This window comes from Spermophilus citellus (assembly GCF_964194105.1).
Source record: "Spermophilus citellus genome assembly, chromosome: 2".
Taxonomy (NCBI): domain Eukaryota; kingdom Metazoa; phylum Chordata; class Mammalia; order Rodentia; family Sciuridae; genus Spermophilus; species Spermophilus citellus.
In genome coordinates, this window is record NC_138183.1 from 27,982,063 (window position 1) to 27,997,792 (window position 15,730).

At 41.0% G+C, this 15,730-nt stretch overlaps 1 long non-coding RNA gene across 4 annotated transcripts in view; it reads left to right on the top strand.

Moving 5' to 3' along the window:
- The window catches only part of LOC308642280, a 37,412-nt gene that overhangs the window by 7,730 nt on the left and 13,952 nt on the right, over nucleotides 1–15,730 (top strand). For 2 of the 4 annotated variants that reach the window (XR_014020517.1, XR_014020518.1), the window contains exon 2: nucleotides 13,298–13,420. The exons of the other annotated variants lie outside the window; for them this stretch is intronic. This is a non-coding gene — a long non-coding RNA (uncharacterized lncRNA). The remainder of the gene's footprint in view (nucleotides 1–13,297; nucleotides 13,421–15,730) is intronic. 4 annotated transcript variants of the gene reach the window in all.

Here is a 15,730-nt window from a genome sequence, read left to right on the forward strand (position 1 = left end):
TGCACGTCTGTCTCTGTGATAGGAAGACAGCATTTCAATGTAGAAAAGCTAATGATATTCATCAGAATCTCTGATTATTTCCTGAGTATTGACTCCTAGAAGTGGGTTTATTTTTCCAAGGGGAAAAGAACTCTGAAGGCTTTTGACTGACACATATTGCCATATTGTTTTCCAAAAAAGTTGTGCTGATACACATGCACACTCACTGCTGTTGATTTTGCCCGCTTTGTCAAACCATTGCCATTACTAGAGAGTATTAAAAGTTTTTATAAATACAGGAGAGAGGCAAAAATGACATTTCTTTGATTAAATGTTTATTTTTTATTTATGGGAAGGTTGACGATTTAAAAATATTTGTTGGTTTGCCATGGGGAGAATATATGGTGTCTTCTCCAAGGTGGGTCTGAAGGAATATTAATTAACTAGCTTGCTATTTGGGGGGATGGATTTTGTTATTTACTTTTAAATTTCAGTACAGTGAAATTTGTATTCATTGTATAGTGTTGTGCTTTTTGACATATACATAGAATTGTGTAACCACTGATAAAATCAGAATATAAAAGGTCCCTCAAATTCCCTCTTTGTAGTCAAACCCTCTGCCAACCTTTGGTCCCTGGTAACCACTGATGTAGTCTATGTCCTTATATTTTTGTATTCTCTAGAATGATATGTATTTTAATGGAAAAAGAAATTAAATCAAATTTATCAGTATTTTTCTTAAGTGTATTGTGCTCTTATTGTTGTACTGAAAACTCTTTTCCTAATCCAAGATCATGAATTTTCTCCACCCCCCCCCACCCCCGCTCTTTTTCTCTTTCTTTCTTGGTACTAGGGATTGAACCCAGGGGCATTTAACCACTGAACCACATCCCCAGCCCTATTTTTTATTTTATTCAGAGAAAGAGCCTTGCTAAGTTGCTTAGGGCCTCCTAAGTTGTTGAAGCTGGCTTTGAACTTGTAATCCTCCTGTCTCAGACTCCTGAGCTGCTGGGATTACAGGCTTGTATCTCTGAACCTGGCTCTCCTGTTTTCTTCTAAAATTTTTCTAATTTTACTTTTTACTCTTAGGTCTTTAATCTATTTTATTAAATTTTGTCCAAGGTGTGAGTTGTAGGTCAAAATTCACATTTTTGTATGTGGGCATCCAATGTTCCAGAAACCTTTGCCAAAAAGTCTATCCTTATTCTATTTAATTGCCTTCACACCTATGTCAAATAATCAATTGATCATATGTGTGCAGGTCTGTTTCTGCTCTCTTTATTCTGTTTCATTGACCTATTTATCTGTCTTATACCCAATATTACATTTTCTTGAGTAAGTCCCTATATTTGCCTAATCCAGAATGAGCTGTAAATGGTGTCATATAGTATATAAAATTTGAGTCTAGCTTCTTTCACTTAGAGTAATGAATGCTTTGGAAAGAATAATGAATACTTGGAAGATTTATCTAAGTCATTGTGTACTTCAATATTTTGTTCAGTTTTATTGCTCACTACTATTTCATTGTATGGATGTACCAGAGTTTGTTTAACCACTCATTTCCTGTTCCTTATAAAAGTTGGTTTGGTTATTCTGTTCCTTTGCCTTTTTAAAAATCAGTTTGTAAATATCTATGAAAGTCACTCTACTGATTGGCATGTTTAGATTTTCATAAATCTACAGATAAATTTGGGGAGAAGTGGTGTGCTAACAATATGGAGTCTTATAATCCATGAACATGGTATATCCTGCCATTTATTTTATTATTTAAAAATTTCTTTTATCTGTATTTTGTAGTTTTAGTTAATACCCAAGTGTTTAATGCTTTGGAATTGTCAATGGCACTGTTTTTCTTTTTCAAACTTCAATTTCATATTGTTCATAGCTAGTATGAAGAAATACAGTTAATTATTTGTCTATTGACCTGATTCTGACTTTTCCTTCTTGGAAGCCACCTGCTATGTTGACATGTCCAGGGTAGGCAGGTGGAGAGACCATGTGGAGAGAGGCCCTGGAAGATGAAAGTCCATGTGGCAGACAACTGATGTGTCCCAGCTGGTAGTCAGTACCAACTGCCAGACATATGAGAAAAGCCATTTTCATGTTCTAGCTCAGTGGAGTTCCTAGCTGAATGCAGCCACAGGAACAAATCCAGTTGATATCACATGGAGCTGAATAACTGCCCAAATTGAGCTCAGCCAACTAAAAATTGTGTAAAATAATGCATCTCTGTTGTTTTAAACAATTGATTTATTGTTTGTCATAGAACAATAGACAGTTGATATAAGGCTTAGCAACCAATGACTTTCCCATTCCAGGGCTCTATGGCCATGAGAACTGGGCTTTGATATTTCTTCCAGTGTCTCCTTGTTGTTAGTCAGACTCAGGCCTGTATCTCTAGAGGTAGCAACTCTCTGCCAAGTCACAGTTCTTTCTCTTCTGCATCTCCTCCACAGTGGTGTAGCCCCAAGGAGAGGCCTGTTCTAGCATCCTTGTGCTGACCCCCTTGCTGTGGACTGTCTGCCTGGCTCCCTGGGTCCAAGCACAATGCTCTGTGTCTGCCAGGATTGAAAGCCCCAGGAGTGGTCATTTCTAGTAAATTTGTCCTCCCTCCTGATGAAAGACTTTCTCCTCTGTGGAGCCCATTTCACACTGCTAAAGTGGGATCAGTATCTCTCAGGCTTGAAACTCCAATTTTAGTTTCAAGAACTGATAGCTGTTTAAACCTGCCCTAGAACTTGTAGAATGGTTTAACTTTATTACCTGTTTAGAATAATGCCTTGGAACCCTGGAGCAAAGATTAATTCATTTAAAAAAAAAAAGTCAGGGCAAAAACTTCCTAACATGCTGTTACTAGTAATGCAATCAGGGACATGTTTCTAAGCTTCTGTAAACTTTATTTTCTTCACTTGTAAAATGAAGTATAATAATACTTGAATAGGTAACACATGTGCATTGCTGGGCATCCTGACACATAAACAACTGCTTCATAGGGGTAATTATAATTAATATTGAAAGTCAGAGATACAAGGGGCCCTTAGAGATTATTTACCCCAATATCCCCATTTTTAAGAGGGGAAAGTGAAGCTCAGGAAGACTGAGTGACTCACATAAGATTGCACAGCTCGTTAGTAGCTGAATTAGGACTGAAACATTAGTTTCCCAATCTCTAATCATATACCTCTGGCCACAATTCTTTGATTTAGGAGGTTAGGAGGCCCTGGCAAATAATAATAATAATAATAATAATAATAATAATAATAATAATAATAGGAAGAAGTTACCAAATACTAAATGTCTACTTTATGGGTACTCTACATATATTATGTCATTTTATCCCCATAATAACCCTGTGCATTATTATCTCCACTTAATAGATGAAGACACTGAGACTCAGAGAAATTAAAATCTTGCCTAAAGTCCCCACAGGCAGTATAAAGGGGCTCCCAAGCCAGCCCTGCTCCTCTACCATCTCATGCCCTTCCTGGGTCAGGTTGGGGAGCCTGAGAACCATAAGGAAGAAGCATTTCTGTAGGGCCTGGCACCGTCCCCGCTGCATTTCTTCTTAGTCCTTGGAGGCAAGAGCTGGTGTGCATGCAAGAACCTTTTATTCCTTCTTCCACACAATTCTTTCAACTGAAACCAAGTGTCCAAAGCTTAACTGTGATTCTGCAAAACTGGCCGCAAGAGGCCTGGCTGGGGCTTGGGCCGCTCACCCCAAACGTGATGTGCACTGAGAGAGGGGCTGACATTGTTTAGCTCCCTGCTCAGCAGTGCCCAGCCGATCTGAATTGAGCCCTTAATCGTTTTCCTGGCATTTGCTCAGACAGGATTTTATTTTTCTAGTAATAAAAGCTCCTACATTGTGGGGGGGAAAAATCTGCCTTCTTTTCCAGCTTTTGTAAGTGCTTCGCCACCTGTCCTTTCCCCCCTGTGTTTGTGCTTGGGGCAGAGCCAGGTTGTTTTGTGCCTGCTGTCAAGTTCTGGGGGCTCCGAGTAGGCAGAGAAATGTACTCACTGGCCGTGCCTCTGTGCTCATGGCTGGCAGCTTCCCATCCCATGGACTGAGAGGTCTAATCCCACAAGCTTGACTTCTGGGTCTGCAGGTGGCACCAGGAAGATGATCTTGGAGAAACAGAAAGGAAGGGAGCACTGAGGGAAGACCTCCTACCTAAGCAGTTCTCCCTGGCTCACACTTAGCTACCTTAGTCTTCGGCTTAAGAATTGTCAGTGGCTCCTCAGTATGTGCTGAATGAAGCACATGCTTTCCAAATGGTGTTCATCTCAGCCTCTTTTCTTTCTGTTGGTGGGAAGAAAGAAAATATAGATACACAAAGTATAAAATAGAAATACATCAGAATCTTCATCACTATATCTAATACATGCACACACACAAATATCCATCTATACATATATAATATTTATTAGATATACATATATATTAGATACCTGGCTAGACATTTGTGTGTGCTTGTGTATAGAAATCTAATATACATATATTAGACTTCAAGGCCTCGTCGTGTCTTGCCTTTCTAGACTTATAATTTGACGACTCCTGCAGTGCGCTACACTTTCTCCACACAGAATTTGCCTTTGATACAGATATCAAGCACTTTCACATTGCTGAGACTTTGGATCTGCTGTTGTTCTTTCTCCCTGAAATATACTTTACACTCTGCCTGGCACACGCTGAGCTCTAACAAAATTAGCTATTCCTCTTCCCTTCTGGTCTGGCCTAGGAAACTCCTACTTACTATTTAAAACTGTGCTAAAATAACTCCACATCTTGGGAAAGCCACACTCCCCAAACCCACACCAAACCCACTCACCCATCAGCTGCTCACTATCCATTTTGGGATCTAGGGGTCAACTACCTTCCTACCCCGTCCATCTTAAGTCTGAGCTTCTCCGTGGCAGTAAGGGGCCAGGTCTTGTTGACTCAGAATCATGGTTGCCACCCAGTATGGGCTGGGGAAATAGGCGTCAGATTCTGTCAGAGGCAGGATTTGCTGGATGAAGCTGAACTGAGGCTTACTGCAGGGGCATTTGTGTGAAAGTTCCAAACTGCTAAGGAGACCCCTGTTGTTTGCTGGGCTCCGCCTTGTCTGGCATGCACCAACCTTCAACCTCAGAGAGCTTTATGGAGCCAGAGAGCTGTCTTGGCAGACCGTGGGTGAATTATTTGCTCTCTCCTTGTTGAGGGAATGCAGGCGTCTGTGTGGTAATACTGGACATGTCTGAAGCTCCTCTTAAGACACTTGGGTGAAAATTCTTGATTTAATGGTGGTGGGATGCAGAGAAAGAGAAAAAAAAATCCAATGTTTCCACCTCAGGCCAGACTTCCTATCCTATTTTTACATGCTGTCTTTGGCCCACCTTTGCCCCATTTCCACTTAAAAGGGATGTTTTGCAATTTCTTGTTGTACAGTTGCTGTTCCTCTCTCTGCCTTTCCCACCTCACCCTGCAGTTCCCATGTTATAATCTTACACATCCTTCCCCTTGCCCTTCCCTTTTCTCCCAGACTTGGAAAACACCGGAGATGAAATCCAAAAGAAGTTGTTTACTGGACACGGCAGCTGATCTGAACAGCATTTGCAGAGAGCACAGGCAGATGCTTTCCGATACCTTGGCAAAAACTTCTGGGTGGTCTTCATCAGAGGGGCTTCTGGTTTTGCTGGGTAACACATCTTTTTCCGCAGCCCCCTAGGGAAAAAAAAAATGAAACAATTGAAATGACTAGAAACAGCAGCTATGGTACCTGGACTCATGTGGCATCTAACACTCATCCTGACTTAATTGTGACTTGAGTTTCTCGGGGCTCACCCACCGGTGAGTATCGTTCTTGGGGTCAGATGTGAGGAAATTTCCTATCTTTGCTGACTCTTGCCAACCCCAGGCACATTTCATGGCCACTCACAGTTTTTCCTCTTATTCTCCTTTTCTCCTTCTATGCAGACAATGTCTATAAGTACCCAGGCAGCTTGAGGGTGAGGGGTACCAGATGCCTTATATGGTATCTGGATCAAAACACTTTTCCCTATAAAGAAACTGGGTGATTAAATAGCATCTTTGCTTTGAAGCTTTCCCTATGCTGGAAAGAGCACCGCATTCACCCCTTTCTGCATCTTGGTTTGTCAATAGGTCCTAAGGTGGCAGTGGTAATGTCCCCTTGGTAAAGAAGTTCTTCCAGCTCCTACATGTTGCTCCTTTCTCTGAATTCTGACTCCTAGCAGTGGGGCTGAGCTGGGCATGGATATCTGAAGCCTCCCACTTGCTGCCTATGGGTCTTTTTCTCTTGTTATGTAAGCAAAACCACTTCCCCATCCTCCCTGATGCCCCGAGTGCCAGTTCATCAAACCCACCCAGGAATGGCTGAAATCCAGTTGAGGCTCAAGTTAGGGCACCACTGAAATAATAAATGTATTTTCAGTTCTCTAAAGTTTATAAGACCCATTCATGTGGATTACTTTACTTAATCTTTGCAACACCTCTTTGAAGCAAGCATGTCTTTGTTCTCATTGTCTGGGAACTGAAGTTCATGGAGGTTAGGAAATGCAGAGATGGCTAATTGTTCCGTAAGAACAGAGCTAGAGATTTCCAGTCCTGGCTATAAGAATACTAGGTGCCCCCCTCTCCTATAAGACTTAGATAGTTGAGGGAAACATGGATAAAATAACAATGGCTGTGATTTCTCACTTGGAGTTAGAGGCAGCTGGTAGCACTGAGAGGTGACTGAATCTCTGATGGAACAATGGCTAGAGTTTCGTCCTTCAGGCAAAAATAGCCATGGTCTCTTCTCAAGAGGCTTACAGACTCCTGTTATTTTTTTGCTGTTCTTCATTTTTCCATTACACTCCACAGCATTTGACCAGGACTTCTCACACTATTACTTTTGAGTCTTATCATGCTTGCTTTATAGTAAGATACTTGGAGGCAGAGACCATGTGTTTGGCATCTTTGCATGGAGTGAATACGATAGGTGCTCGATTAATGTCAGTGTAATTAAGACAACTTTCTTAATGCCAGCCCTTTAGACTTCCAAGTGGGTAATTCAGTGGTAGCCATTTCTTTCCCATGAGTACATCTATCAGAGGGTGGGCATCATGCCATCAAGCAGAATAAGCTTAAACCTGTTGTCCTCTTGCCTCAATTTCCATGCCTTTATGTTGCCCAGTTGCCCCACTTTGGTCTGAGGATATACCTCACTCTCAGCTGCCTCCTTGACCCTCTGATGTTTCTGAGCCCAAATCAATTCAGGCAAGAAGTAGATTGACCACCTCAGTGCCTCTGCTGGGACTTGATGGCCAGTCATCCACTTGAACTTGGGTTTGATGATCTATCAACATAGTCTGATACTCACATTTCCTCAAGTGACGTCTGTCTTTTCTCTTGACCATTGTTGGTCTAACCCACAAATCTGGCTTCTATTTGATCTCTGGCTTTCAATCACCCCTAAAGGCATAGTCTCCTTTAAGGACTAGACGCAGACCCTGAACTTAGCTTGAGATCAGGCCCTGACATTATACAGCTGTCACCAACCCTTCTCCCTGGGACAGGAACCTGGATCTTTATACCAGGCCACTGTGGCCCCTGGACAATTTGTCTACAAATAACCTCCTGCCTGCCTGCCTGCCTGGGTGGGGAGGGCAGACAGGACACTTGGATTCCTCTCCACTGCGTTCCACACATTTGATTGGACCAGTTCCTTCAATCACCCCTGGGCTTGCTGTGTCCTTTGGCCATTTTGCCTCACCCATCTGGCTACCATTCTGATATTTGCCTTCGCAGCTGAGCTTATTCCTTTTGCTAAAGGCTTGGCTGTGTACACACAAGGCCAGGATTTGTTTTGTCGCCTCGTCTCTGTCTGCTCTGCATGGCTGGGAGATGCCTGTAGTGTTGTGTGCATGCCAAAGCTAGAAATCCATTTGGTTTCATCTTAACATGCTCTTTAAGAGGTTTGGTGTGAAAGTTTGACACTAATTGGATAAAAAAGGACTGATGGATGGGAGAATTTTTATTGATTTATTCTGTCCCTCCCATGACTAGTTTTTCTTCCCATATTTAATTGTATTATGAATATTGCCTTCTTAATACCTTAAAATCCATTTGTGTCTCTCTAGTACTTTTGTTTAGGCCACCATTACTTCTTACCTGGGGCATAACCATAGTCCTTCATTTGCTCTCTAAACCCCACTTTCTCCAAACCAAAGTTTAAAAGGCCACTTGAATGATCTGATCACGGCACCCCTCCATCAAATGTCTTTCAGTAATGTCCCATTGCCTAGCGACGTCGTTCACAACCTCCTTGACACTATGGCCCTTATCTGAAGGAGGATATTCAAGTTCAGAACAAATTACGGGCATACCGCACTATGCACATTTCCTGCATGATGGTTGAAACATCCCCTCCTTTTCTTCATGATTGTAAAACAAGTGAAGGGAAATGATGGGAATTGTAGGTGCATCATAGAATCTGATCTAACTTATATAAGAAACAGACTACTGGCAAAAGTGCTTTACTGCTGTGGTTACAAATGACCTCAGAGTGATAGGATACTCTTTGGGGAATCACACTGAAGGACAAAGTCCCAATCTTAGAATGTGTACAGAGAACTTCATGACCGACCACTGTGTATATGTCCATCCTTATTTCCTGTGACCACTATCACCACTCAGCACTACAAGGGTCCCAGGGGGAAGCATGATTTATTTGACACCCGGAATTGGACAAAGACTGTCCTTCAGCTGGTATCCTCTTTCCCATTCTATCATCTAGGTCTTGGTTTGGATGTCACTTGTTCCAGGTGGCATTTCTCTGGTGTTCCAGTCTAAGCACCTCTTCTTCAAATTCCCATTTTACTTAGTTTTCTTTTGCGAAACTGTACTGAAAGTATTTGTCTCCCACAGACCATCGTCTCTTTGAAGACAAAGACTGTGTTATCTTGTTTGTTCCTGAATCTCCAGAGCCTATGAGTGTACCAAGCACAGGGAAAGTTCCCAGTGAATGAATGAATGAACGAATGAATGAATAATTGATATTCAGTGTTGTTTTGGGTTGAATTGTCCCCCAATTCCCAAAGATGGGTTGACATCTTAATCCCTGGTACCTGTGAATGTGACCTTTTTTTTTTGAAATAGGGTCTTTGTAGATGTAAGGAGGTTAAAATGAAGTTGGGCTGGATTAGGGTGGGTCCCAAATCCAATGACTAGTGCTCTTGTAAGATGAGGGAAATTTGGATACAGACATACAGGAGAAGAATTCCATGTGAAGACATGGAGATACAGGAGAGAGAGAGAGAGAGAGAGAGAGAGAGATGGGGAGGGGGGAGGAGATGAATGTGAACATACCCCTGATGAGATCTTGATTTTAGACTTACAGTTTCCAGAACTGTGAAGGAATAATTTTCTGTTGCTTCTTTGTTATGTCAGCCCTAGGAAATGGATACAGGTTGTCTGTCTGTCTGTCTGTCTGTCTGAGGTATATTGTGGCACAAGGGCCCAGGTTCCTTTTGAGAGGTGTCACAGTGGTCTGGGAAAATGTATATTGACCGTCACCATTTGTGGATTCAATATAATTGTTAGAAAATATTTTGTTACAGCTTTCTTAAAATAACAGCATCTTTTTTTAAAAATAGCACATTGGCTGAAGTAAAATAACATTCCCATCTAGAAAACAGGTGAGGGTGCAAGGGGAGGTACCGAGGAACACTGTTATAACTTGACAATGGGCCAAGGTAAGGACATTACACTTCAGGGAACAAGGAAGCACTGAGCTTGACCAGTATCACTACTGGGCTTGACGTTATTGCTTAGGGAGGCCAAGAGGCTGGATAGCTCAAACTCACCTCCACTCCATGAGCTGGATGGCTCAGCACCTCCAAAACCACCTCAGTCCTGTGAGGTATCTACAGGAGGTTTTCTAATAGACATCTCAAGTCGTCCACAGAACTGAACTGATCATCACCGCCATCTCCTTTCTCCCCTTTCCTCTCTCCAACCTGCTTCACTCAAAGCCTTCTTCACTTCTGTGCATGCCAGCTCTCTCCTTGCAGTTGCTCAAGCCCAGACCTTAAGCCACTCTGTGGCTCTTCTGTTTCTTTCACACCTGAGATCCAATCTGTCAGGCATTCTGTGAGCTCCGTGTTCAAAACACACTGAGGAGCTGACCATTCCCCACCATCTGCATGGTTATTTCCCTGATTATCACTATCCTTATCTTTTACCAAAGGTGTGGGAACAGCCTCCTGATAGATAGGTCTCTCTGTGTTAACCATTGACACCTCTTCTCTTTCCTCCTTCCATTTTATTCTCAGTACAGTCTTCTGCTATGGCCATGAGTCCCGACCTCTGCTATGGCTCCCCAATTTACTCAGAATAAAGGCAAAACCCTGATTATGGCCTTCTATAGCTTCCGGCTCTAAGTTACTCACCAGATCTCCTCTTTCTTTATTTACTCCATTCTAACCATGCTGGCCTTGCTATTCCTTAAACATGTAGGATGACTGTGCCTCAGGGCCTTTGCACCGTTCTTCCTTCTTCCCTCTTCTAGATTTCTTCCCCCAGGAATCTGAAATTCCTGAGCTTAACCAACTCTCTCTTATGCTTATGATCTGTTCTTAAGCGTTATCTTCTCAATGAGGCCAACCAGGGCCATCATTTTAAATTCTACTTCCTACCTTACTGTTTCTTCTGATTCTTCTCATTTTATTCTACTTCATTTGTTATAGTAATCCTCACCTTTTAACATATTACAATGATTTACTTAATGTGTCTACTATTTATTGGAAAACTTTCAGCCCAGTGTTCTTCCTGGATTAGATTGTTGACAAAGATTTATTGTTGTTTTTGTTAGAGATGATGACTTTAAAAAATTTTTAATGTACATTTGTATTGCAAAAGGTAGAACTTTCTTAAATGCCACCTTTAAAAAATATTATTGAGGTGAGATTCATTTAACAGAAAATTAACCATTGTAAAGTGAAGCATTTAGTACATTTACTGTGTCGTATAGCATCTGGTTTTGGTCATATATAAATTACCATACCTACATTGTGCAGATGTTTCCAAAATACATCAACATCAGTTGTATCATTTAGATATAGTCTTCAGTGATTTTCTTTGCCCCTTAAGTTTAAAGAGAGAGAAAGAGAGAGAGAGAGAGAGAGAGAGAGAGAGAGAGAGAGAGAGAGAGAGCGCACACAGTGACAGAATACATTGTCTAACCTCTGAGTACTTTGCAGAAATGAAATTTCAAACAAGCCAGCCTAGACATGAAGTTAAAAATAAATCCCTCTATGTTTGTAAACCTTAAAAAAAATTTCAATGGTTTTGCTAATTGTTTCAAGATGTTGGATGTCTTAAAGTACGCTGTAAAAATCCTACATGATGACAAAACAAAACTCATTAGCGAGTGCTTCCCTGTTGGGATTTCACTTTATAAAATATGAAATGTAGAAGTTCATGGTAAGGCAATCTTACAACTGCAAATTTAAACCCAGTATAATTTTAAAAGGGGAAAGATTGGTGTAATATTGATACATCCCTGTTTTGCTGAGGTAGATCTGAGAATAATACATCTCACCAGGCTCATTCTCTTTTTGTTCCTTTAGAGTGCTATAAAGTTAATTCAAGAAAACTAAAAGGATATAGAAGAAGCTGTTAACAGTTCTCTGTCTTTGTTTTTGTTTTCTATGCAGAGGGCTTCTGGGGATGGTAGGAGGAAGACTTATTTTATCATTACATAATATTCCTCTGTGTGCTGTTCAAATTTTTGCCCTAGGCATGTATTATAGCCTAAAATAACAATAACAAACCCCCTTAAACTTTTGTTGAATTATCTCTGAGTCCCCCACCATAATGGTGTGTATTACCAGGGCTCCTTAGTGATGGGAACTCAGTGTAAACAGGTGTCTACAGACAAGGGGCAGCATGAGGTGGGGGTGGCTCACTGGATCAGAGACAAGAGATGGGTGGCTTACTAAGCAGGGAAGGAGCAGTTCACAGACCTGAAGGAAGAACCAGGGCCTCGGGGCCAGAACTCCAGGACACACCTTCTCTGGCTCTCATTATCATCTCTGTTCATATTTACTTCCATTTTCATGTTGGTGTCCTTCTCTCCTATTTCTCCATAGGGACCAGGCTGCGGGCTGTCCTAGCTGAGGAAACCCAGGGAGAAGAAAAAAAAAATCTTTTCCCCCTAAGTCTCTATTTCAGTCCTGATGAAGGATCCTGATTGCTTCTGATTACCTCCCATGCTGTATCTTGAACCACTGCTATTGCCAGGAGAAATGGTCAGACGTGGATCATCTGCCCCATATGTAGCCAGGGTAGTGGAATTTCTTAATAGAAGAGATTTGTGAAAGCTTCCTGGAAGGAAATATAAATTACCATACCTACTAGAGCCTGCCCCTTGACTGCCTAATCTAACAAAATTCCCCCATAAATAGTATCCCAAGAAAGTTCCAGGCTAAAAGAGCCCAGCCATCATACAGAGACCTAAAATATATGGACCCCTTCCTCAAGCAAAACCATTTGAAATCTTTACCAAATGAGGGTAAAATTGGGGGAGCAGGGTCTTTCTCCTTCTTAAACTATTTTGAGTGTGGCTTCTCTTTGTTCACTAACTCTTGTCTAATTAAGGAATATAATATTCACAGTGAAAAACTTCAATTTCAAAGAGAAAAAAGGAAACACAGCAAAACATACAGTGGTAATTTTTCTATCATAAACATTACCTCCTGCTAAACAGGGATTGCAAAGAATCACTTCTTTGGTGAAAGATTAAATTTCGTAGACACAGAGTGCAGCAGCCTCAGGTTCTCCCCACTTGAAGGAATCTTGCCAAAGTGATGTCCTTGTGAAAGGCCTAGGGGTCAAGCTTCTCAGGCCCTCTGCTTTCTCTCAGATACCCTCATTCCAAAACCTAGACCCCCAGTCCTTTTCAACAGAAGCCTTCTTACCAGGGGCACTTAACACACGATCTGCAGGCAGAAAGGGCTTTGCAATGACAGATTTGTAATTTTTTGGTTTAATGTTTAATTTGTACTAGAATGGAAACCCAGACTGTCTTATTACTATTTTAAGTTGGAAAGATCATTTAACTGATTTTAGTGGCTCTTATCCAGAATAGAATCTACGCTGTATTTTGAATATGTCCTCTTTGAAATTCAGGTTTTAAAACTCAGTGGCCAATGTGGGATCTTCAAGAGACGATTAGGTTATGAGAGTGTCTCCCTCCATGAATAGGATTATGACCCTTGTACAAGAAGCTTCACATAGTGTTTGGTTCACTTGTCCTTCTGCCTTTCTCCATGTAAGGACACAGGATTTCTTCCCTTCAGAGGATGCATCAACAAGACCTAATCTTGGAAGTGAAAAGAAGCCTTCACCACACAATTGAATCCACTAACCTTTATCTCAGACTCTTTAGCCTTCAGAATGGTGAGAAAGTAATTTTTTTGTTGTTTATAAATTATCCAGTCTTGGGCATTTTATTACAGCAATACAAAATGCACTAAGAGTCTCTCTCTCTCTCTCTCTCTCCATTTGTCTACCTACAAACCTGTCAATCAATTAGTTATCTACTTAATCTTCCTTCCTGTATAGGAGGTGGAAATTTAGGCCATAGTATTTTAAATACTATTATTTTCAAAAGCTCGTTCATGCTCTTAAGTAAAGGGTTCTTGGTTGTTTGCCTTTCTTAACACTGCTTTGATTTTTTAATGTCCATCAAAGTTTTTTTCTGAAGTTTCTGGCCCATCCATTGAACACTTTGAGGATGAAGAGAAGGAATGAAAGGAACCTAGTAATAAAGTAAGAAGGGCCATTGAAGTGGCTTCAAGGTTGGGGCCACCACCTGAAAAACCTAGACAAAGTGAATTGACAGAACCTCTGGTTAGGAGCCTTGTCTTTGTGCCCTGGAGTCACATTGGGCCTGAAACCTTGTTTGATGACTATGCAGTTTTCATAGGATCGAAAACCTTACATTCCCTCTTCCTAGGGCATCTGAAGAGCTAGTGTTCATCTTCATGGAACCTTGCTCATTGTCTATCCATTGTCCTCAGCAGTTTCCTTTCCAGCAGAAATAAGGCCTACCATATACCATAAGACTGCTTCTGCCAGTGGTTAAGTACCTGTGAGTGTTTCTACCAGAATTGTTTTAATAAAGGGAATCCCTAGGCTGTCAAAGAAATAATGGGCATGAATTTCTGTACCTGTACTTAAACAAGTTTACTAAGCCCTCCAGGTTGCCAAACTGGGATAGGAATGAATGGATGCGTCCCCAGATGTTCTCTTTATTCCCAATCTGTTTCAAGCCAGGCAATCTGGAACTGAGTTTTGTTTCTACTCTTTGGTTAAAGTTGCACAGAGTTGGAGACTCAAAGTAAAAGTTTAAACAGCTGGTTCTCTACTCCAGCTTCCCCTCTAAGGTGAGGGTAGTATAGGGAGGGAGGAGAGCATCACAGTTCTGCTGTAGCCATCATTCCTGATTTCCTCTGAGTGTTCCTTATTTGCAACTCCTCTTTCTGGGCTCAAAATATTCTCCATTTGAACTGTTTAGTTGCTAGGAAGGAAAGTCCCTTGAATTAGCTCAAGTAAAATGGCCTGTTTATCTGTATTGCTACAACAACCAATATCCTGTACAATGAGACAATGCTGTAGACATGGAGGTAGAAGACATGAAGTACATTTGAGCCTAAGAGGGAATGTAAAAGAGAAAGAAATAAGGCTGTTATTTTTATAAGAGCTTTTCTTCTTTTATCTTGGTTTCTGTTTGGATTTTTCTTTTCTCTGCAGAGGCTACATTTGCCCTGATTGATGGTGCCTTTGACCCTGTAGTTTCTCCTTGGTTCCTTATCTCAAAATGAGGGAGAGAGAGTTACTCAAAAGGAAATTGAAATGCTATTAGCACAGGAGAATAAGCTCTGGGAAGACAAAAAACATTTTTTTTTTCTTCCACGATAATGACCCATCTATCTGAACTAATTCAAGTGGGATGGATGGTTTGCCATGTCTGAAGCAGGTTAGAGTTGACATTGTGGGAAGGTTCCCATAAGGTTGGATGAAAGTACAGATGTGTCTGACATGTCTCAGTTTATGATATCTGCTAGATTATTTTTTTTTTTTCAAAAATGAAATACCTGAAAAAGAATTCTTTCTATTTCCTTCAACTAACTTCAACTAAGGAAAATACATCTGGGAAGGGCTAGATTAATTATAAATGTATTAATGATTTCCTAAATAAAATAAGGGGTAAGGCAAGAGGAACTGAAGCACAGTGAAATTTAATGACTACATCATTCATAGGCAGCTATTGAAGGAAAAAGTTCAAAGCTATAGGGAGTTAAAATTCCCAGAATATAGATATGGTGAAATTTGTGAAAACAGAGTCTTTAATTTTTAATACTTTAATGATTTATAGCAAGGATTGGAAGACTTTCTCTGTAAAGAGGATGTTTTAGTCAGCTTTTTTGCTGCTGTGACCAAAGACCTGACGAGAATACTTTTAGAGGAGGAAAAGTTTATTTGGATCTCATGGTTTCAGAGGTCTCCGTCCATAGATGGCCAAGTCCATTACTGTGTGCCTGAAATGAGGCAGAACATTATGATGGAAGGGTGCAGCAGAGGAAAGCAGCTCAGGACATGAGAATCAGGAAACAGACTGTTCCACTCAACAGGGACAAAACATACACTCCAAAGACATGTGCCCCCCCCCAACCCCATAAACCCACTACTTCCTCCAGCCACATC